Genomic DNA, 7,826 nt, shown 5'->3' on the forward strand with positions numbered 1-7,826 from the left:
TGGTCTTGTTTTTACTGACTGTATAGAGCTTCTCCATCTTTGGCTGCAGAGCACATAGTCAATCTGATTTCTGAGTTGACCTTCTGGTGATGTCCATGTGTAGATTTGTCTCTTACTTATTTAATTTATATATTTAAAACTTTTCTAAACCATTCCGTCACAAACGTCTCTGGATGGTTTACGACAGCCCCTTTGGGCTTTTGAGAAAGAGTGTTTGCTATGACCAGCGTGTTCGCTTGACAGAATTCTGCCAGCTTTTGCCCTGGTTCATTTTGTACTCCAAGGTCAAACTTGCCTGTTATTCCAGTTATCTTTTGGTTTCCTACCTTAACATTCCAATCCCCCATGATGATAAGGACATAGTTTTTTGGTGTTATTTCCAGAAGGTATTGTAGCCTTCATGGAACCGGTCAACGTCAGCCTCTTTGGCATCAGTGGTTGGGGCATAGAATTGGACCACTGTGATGTTGAATGGTTTTCCTTGGATTCAAACTGTGATCATTCTGTCATTTTGGAGAGTGTATCCCAGTACAGCTTTTCCTGCTCTTTTCTTGACTATGAAGGCTACTCCATTCGTTCTGAGGGATTCTTCCCCACGGTAGTATACCTGATGGTCATCTGAATTCAATTCACCCATTCCTGTCCATTTTAGTTCACTGATTCCTAAGATGTCAATGTTCAGTCTTGTCATCTCTTGTTTGACCACGTCCTGCTTACCTTGATTCATAGATCTTACATTCCAGGTTCCTATGCAGTATTGTTGTTTATCGCATCAGACTTTCCTTTCATCACCAGATGCATCCACAACTAAGTGTCATTTCAGCTTTGATCCAGTCACTTCATTCTTTCTGGCACTACTAGTACTAGCCCTCTGCTCTTCCCCAGTAGCACATTGGACACCTTCTGACCTTCGGGGCTCATCTTCTGGCATCGTATCTTGTAGCCTTTTGGTACTGACTACAGAAGAAGTACAGACTTTACTGTTAAAAATGAAGAAATTGAAATTATTAAAGGTTTTACATACCTTGACTCAGTGATCAGCTCAGATGGAGGCTGTAGCCTAGAAATTCGAAGAAGACTGAGATTTGGAAGGGCAGCGATGGAGGATCTAGAAAAGATAATCAAGTGTAAGGATGTTTCACTGGAGACCAAGGCCAAGATTGTCCACACCACTGTATTTCAAATCAGAATGTACCTGGATGTGAAAATTGGACAGTGAAGAAGACTGACAGGAAAAATGATGTATTCAAAACATGGTGCTGCAAGAGGGCTTTGCAAATACCCTGGACTGACAGAAAGATGAACTAGTGGTCCCTAGATCAAATCAATCAAACACTTTGCTTAGAAGCCAGAATGACAAAATAGGGTGTCATACTTCAGACGCATCATGAGAAGGCAAAATAATCATGCTAGAGAAAATCAAAAGAAGAAGAAGAAAAGGAAGACTAAATATGAGATGGACTCACTCCATCAAGGAAGTCACAGCCTTCAAATTGCAAGAGTTGAGCAGGGTTGTCACATATAGGACATTTTGGAGGGCTTTCATTCATATGGTCTCTGTAAGTCAGAAACAACTTGTCAGCACACAGGAGCAACAATTTCTATTCAGCTATTTTAAGAAGCCTGCATTAACCAAATAAAATTTATAATATTTAGGGTAACTTCTGTCCCCAGATGAAAATGCCATAGGAAAGAAAAATGCTGCCTTTGTTCTGGTAAAAAAGTTCTCTAGGCAGTATCAATATGCATAAGAATGGCTTTCAGCTAGCAGTCAGTACATAAAATATCAGGTTTAATTCTTCCTGAGGCTATGCAAAACAAGACAATCTGCATAACAGTGCTTGGCCCAGTGACCTTTTCCCTGCATAACAATATGTAGCACTGCAAATCCTGGTTCACTCAAACAATGAGATTATTGTTCAGATGACTTGAAACTATGATTTGAAGTGTGTTAGAAAACTGAGGAATCATGGTTTAAAGATTAACTATATTCTTAAAAGTACCTTTGTACCTAAAGGCATTCTTAAAAGCTTTAAGATGGGGATAGGTCTGTGCTGGTTAGTTCTGCGTTTGATGTCATGCATGCCCCATAGCTCTGGGAGGAGAATGCTTCCTCCTTGCAGATGTTCACAGTGTATGCAAAGCTATATGGGGGCAGAGTTAAGTAACGTTAGGGTAGAGCCACCTAGTTTGGCTCCAGCACGACTTACATTTTGAAGTAAGTACTTTTAAGGACCTCTGAATAGAGGTAATGGTTTTCCTCAGTAAAAGATAATATTAAGTTATTGGAGGAAGTGGAGAAAATTATTGGAGAGGGATGGGAAAGCAATACTCATTGCAGAGGCTGACTGCTGAGTATTTGTAAGTCATGGTTTGCAAGAAGCCACAGTTAACTTTCCACTAGACCGGGGATGGACCAGTCAATGGCTGCAAGAGGACATTGAAAAGAAAGCTCCCAATGCCTCATTAAAGATAACAAGCAAAATCCAGAGATAGCAGACAATTATATAAGGAGAAGGAGACTGCTGCTGGAGAGTTTAATAAGAAGGTATTGTTTTTTGGACTGTAAATAAATTCTGTTTATAAACTGATCGGAAAAGCCTCAGTGCAGGGAGTGTGATTGTGTTTGACTAAGACAGAGATTATGCTGAAAACAATTGGGAAAAATGTTTTGAACCTTTAGGCTAATTAAAGAGACTGGTTTACAACTGTAAAATCTTCGCAGTTAAATTTAATTGGATTCAGCACAGTTCCAGTAGAAGACGATATAGTAAACACTACTAACCGGACCAATGTGTGATCTATGAGAACATGAGAACTTCATTTTCAATTGATTGAAGTGTTCAGTGGAAATTAATTTTAAAATAAGTAAAATATAAAGATTTATATGGATAATTGAAATGCTATAAACAAAGAAGATTGTTTACATTCTTAAATATCATCTAACAAATGTTATGTCTGGAGAAAAGGTAAACTTTTTTAAAAAAGGTATTGATAGCGCCCTCTCCTGTATGAAGGATGTATAATGGTTCTAACTCAGTGGAATAAAACTCATTAGCTGGATAAGGATACAGAGCTCCATCTGCTGGAAGAATATTGAATGGATTTTTAATCTGGTGGAATAAAGTTTAAAGAATAAGCAATTTAATTAGATTTTGAATTGTGGCTGGTGGTTTCTATACTGTTGATACAAAGACAACCACAACAAAAAATTTACTCTGGCTGGCCACATGAAATGGGAAGACCATTGAATCAGACCCTATCTAGGGCTTCTTCTAGATTAACACATACAGAGAGTGAAGAAAAGATAGAGGGAGCCTCAGAAGTCATGGCAGAAGACAAAACCCTTCGAGGATTTAAGAAGATCTTGGATGCAACTATGTAGGAATGGAAAAAAGACAATTTTCAGGAAATGAAGCAGATGAGAGAGCAGCTGAAAGAGGATATTAAACAGATAAAAATTGAAAATGGAAATGCCTTTACAAAATTGATGAATCAATTGAAGGTCCTGGAGAAACTATTTGAAGAAACAGAGGTATTGGCTAAAGCTAATAAATTGGATATAGTTGTCCAATCAGAAAGAATAAAGGAGTTGGAGAAGAAAGTGATTTGGAGGATAGAGATCACAGAAGGAATTTATGATTAAAAAATATATCAGAAGAATGATCATCAACAGAAGAAAAGCAAGTCAGGAGTGATGAGCTTGCATGGTTTAATGAACTCATGCCAGATGAAAAATGGAAAGAAGACTATATAGAGACAATACATGGTGTGGGCTCCCAATGCCAAGCCAGATTAACTCCAAGAGATGTATTGATAAGATTTTCTAAGTATTATAAGAAGGAGTGGCTGATTAGAAGGTTGAGAGAAAACACGGGTCAGCTAAAGTTTAAAGAGGCACCCATTCAGGTATTTCAAGATCTGTGCTTCCAGACTATTTTATTCAGGCATTTGTTGCAAGCGTTCAAGATTATTTGGTTCAAGAATAATATTAAATATGTTTGGGGATATCCAATGTATGTGAGATTTTGGCATAATGGAAAATATCATAGAATTGAGTCACTGGAACAAGGTTTACAACTGGCACGTGATTCGGGCCTGAGAGATGAAGAGCACTGCAAGGAAATTGAGAAGATGGATGATGGAGCAGTTATTAGAGGTTCTTCAATCCTAGCTCTCAAAAATGGAGGAACGGCTCTTGCAGCAATTCAAAACCTTCTCCAGGATGAAAAAGAGAAGGGGCAAGGGGCAGTGGGAGGGTCTCCCTCTCCAATTTAGAATATTAGGAGGCAGAAGGCAACTTATATTCTACTTTATGTTTGGGGGGAGATAAGCATGAGTTCATAAGTAAGATAAAAGAAGTTATAATTGGGTAGAATATTAACTCTGAATAAGCTAAATATATTAGAGGAATTGTGAATATGCAAAGTAAATGGGGAAAGGTAGTATTGAGAATTCAAAGAACTTTAAAAAATGAAACTGTCTAGAGGACACGTTAAGATAATGTGGGTATAGAGGCAATGGGTAGTGGATATTTGAAGTTGGGTGGGCCGGCGGTTTCTCCCCGCAACCTTCTGCAAGCGTGGCGAGCGTGCCTAGAATGGTAATGTTCTGGGGGGAAAGTAGTTTTCTATGTAAGGGTGGAGGTTTTGGAGGTAGGGTTAAGGTAATTTTTTCATTGTTTGATTCTTTTAAGCTTTATTGTTTAAGTATATTTGTGGGTGTGCACAAAGGACCAACAAGGATATGTGTTTTAAGTTAGATATGGTTAGAATTGTAAGAGTATTATCTTTGAATGTTAAAGGCTTGGGGAATGTAACTAAAAGGAAAAAAAATAAGCTATAATAAATAAAGATAAAGCAGATATTGTATTTTTGCAAGAGATACATCAAAGAAAAGAGGGGGTTACTGAATTAAAGGTATCATGGTCAAACATTTATGAGAAAGCATCTGGGTGTTCTTAGTCAAGGATTGTGACAATTATATCTAAAAAAGCTGAATTTGAAATAAAAAAGATGAAAAGGGTAGATTTTTGATAATACAGGGAGAGTTGAGAATTATATGTTAATTAATGTTTATTCATCAAATGAAAATCAGATGGTTTTTTCAAAAAAAGCATTTAAAGAATTGGAAGAAATAAGAAAGGGATTTGTATAGTAATGGATAAAGGGAAAGATAAATCAAACCCTAGTAAAGAGAAAAAAATATATAGTACTATGTTGACTAAAATGGTTTAAAAAAACCTATTTGAAAGATGTATGGAGAGTTAAAGGGCAATGAAGAAGGTATACATTTTACGCTTTGGTTCATAAGACTTATTTGAGGATAGATTATATCCTATAAAAAAAAAAGCAGGGCTTTTTTTTTGTCATAGAATGCACCGGAACGGTGTTCCGGCACCTTTTTTTCCAATGGATTTTACCAAGTGATTTTGGATCGCCTGTCGGCGTAGCAGGTCAGCAGCAAACATCATTAACATAGTGCCTGCGGGCTGCTTTTGTGTCTGCGCCACCTACTCAGCTTGGGATTGGTGTGTTTGGTCGCACACTGAGTGCTTACTGCTGGCGGCGATATTTGTATCTAATTATTTGTTATCAAGTGTGTGTGATACAGATATAGGTTTGATAATAGTGACAGATCACACTGTAGTAAATATGAATCTTAAAATTAAATGTGATTATTAAGAAGTTAAAAGATGGAAATTAGATGTAAATATCTTGCAATATAAAGATATAACAGATAGAATGGAAAAAATTAAGACAGATGTGGGAGATAATGGATGGAGAAGGTAGTCAAGAAAGCTTGATTTGGGACACAAGGTGGTTGCAAGAAGGCTAGATATTAAAGAAGCATATAATTTAAGAAGACAAATAATCAAATGCGTGGAAATTTTAGAAGGACAAATAAAAGATTGGAGAAAAAGTATAAACAGGGATATACATATTTTAACAGTAATTCAAGCTAAAAGAGTTGCAAAATATTGAAACTGAAAAAATACAGAGGAATTTAATATATTTAAAAAAAGAATATTTCAAATTTAGTAGTAAGAACTCAAGAATACTAGCGAGAGATACATAACAAAAGAAAGCTAAAAATGTAATTGGGTTAAAGATGAGAGATGCAAACAGTGTAATTTAACAAAAGATAAATTAGGAATATTTTCCAGATTTTTTTCTAAGTTGTATGTAAGTGGCAAGGTGTTGTTGCATAAAATTGGATCATATATAGAGAAGAATGTTGGGAAATTACAACAAATGGATAGGGAGTTGATGGAACACTTAGTTAAAAAGGAGTAAATAGAAGATAGTATTGATGAGTTAAAAGTAGGCAAAACACCTGGTCCAGGTAATTATAAAACTTTTAAGAAGATGCTGATTCAAAAATTAAGATCTTTATTGAATAGTATATTGGAAGAATTATATAGTATTGGAAATACTCTTAAATAGTTTTAATCCCAAAACCCAATAAGGATTTGACAGATCCTAGAGCTTATAGACATATATCCCTGATTAATCAGGATGCAAAATTTTTTACAATTTTTAATATTTGCAAAGAGGATGAGTATTTTTATTGGTAGTTACGTTAATGTGGATCAAAGTGGTTTTATAATAGGTAGGTAGATGGCAGAGTTGACTAGAAGAGTATTCAATATAACTGAATATATACACAGGAAAAATTTAAAAGCTGGCATAATTGCATTAGATATTTTTAAAGTCTTTGATTGTGTGGAATGGCCAACAATAACGATATTAATAGAACTAATGGGATCGGTTCAAGATTTAGAAATATAATATATCAGTTATATTCAAGAAACTTTGCAACAGTAATAGTAAACGATGGTGTAGAAGATCAAATATTCCTAGGCCAAGGTACTAGATAGGGTTGCCCTAGCTCTCCAATTCTGTTTGCTTTAGTTATAGAACTCCTAGCAAATAGTATCAGGAATAATAATTTAATAGAAGATATAGGATTTGAGAATAACATTAAGATTACCTTATTGGTGCATGATACATTCTTAATAAAGGACCCAATTAAGGTTATGGATCAGATTAAAATACATTTAAGCAAATTTGGGAAAATAACGTGTTTACAAGTAAATTGGGACAAATCAGAGACGATGTTATTTCTAATAAAATGGAAAAGGATTAGATTAAGAGCAAGTAAGAAGTTAAGATTTGTAATAGTATTAGATATTTAGGAGTAAATATTACAAAAATTGCAATGTTTAAAAGAGAATTTTAACAAGTTTAAATATGAAGTGAAAGAGAAGATGAATGATTTTAAGAAGATTGGTCTGTTGTGGTTTGGTAGAATAGCAGCATTCAAAATGAAGATTTTACCTAAGATTAAAATCTTGCTTATGATGTTACCAATCAAGTTAACAGAGAAAGATTTGAAAGAATGGCAAAGTACGATAAATAAATTTTATAACTGGGATAAAAAGGCAAGAATTAATAAAAAAGATGGTATATGCCCCAGAGAACAGGGGGTTTAGGCATTCTTAATGTGAAATTTTATTATATAGCTAATCAACTGAGGCATATGCCAGATATTATATTGCAACCAGATAAGATAATATGGGGTAAATTAGAATATCAAGATGTTGAGTGATGACCTATAAAGCCCTAAACGGCTTGGGTCCTGGTTACCTGAAGGAGCGCTTACATCCATATATGCCCAGCCGCCCCCTGAGATCGGCGGGAGAGGCCCTTCTCCGGGAACCCTACGTGAAAGAAATTAGGAGGGTGGGTACTCGGAGGAGGGCTTTCTCTGCGGTGGCGCCTAAGTTATGGAATGCGCTCCCCAGAGAGGTCCGCCTGGCGCCG

This window comes from Varanus komodoensis, unplaced genomic scaffold (assembly GCF_004798865.1).
Source record: "Varanus komodoensis strain SLA01 unplaced genomic scaffold, ASM479886v1 scaffold72, whole genome shotgun sequence".
NCBI classification, from domain to species: Eukaryota; Metazoa; Chordata; class Lepidosauria; order Squamata; family Varanidae; genus Varanus; species Varanus komodoensis.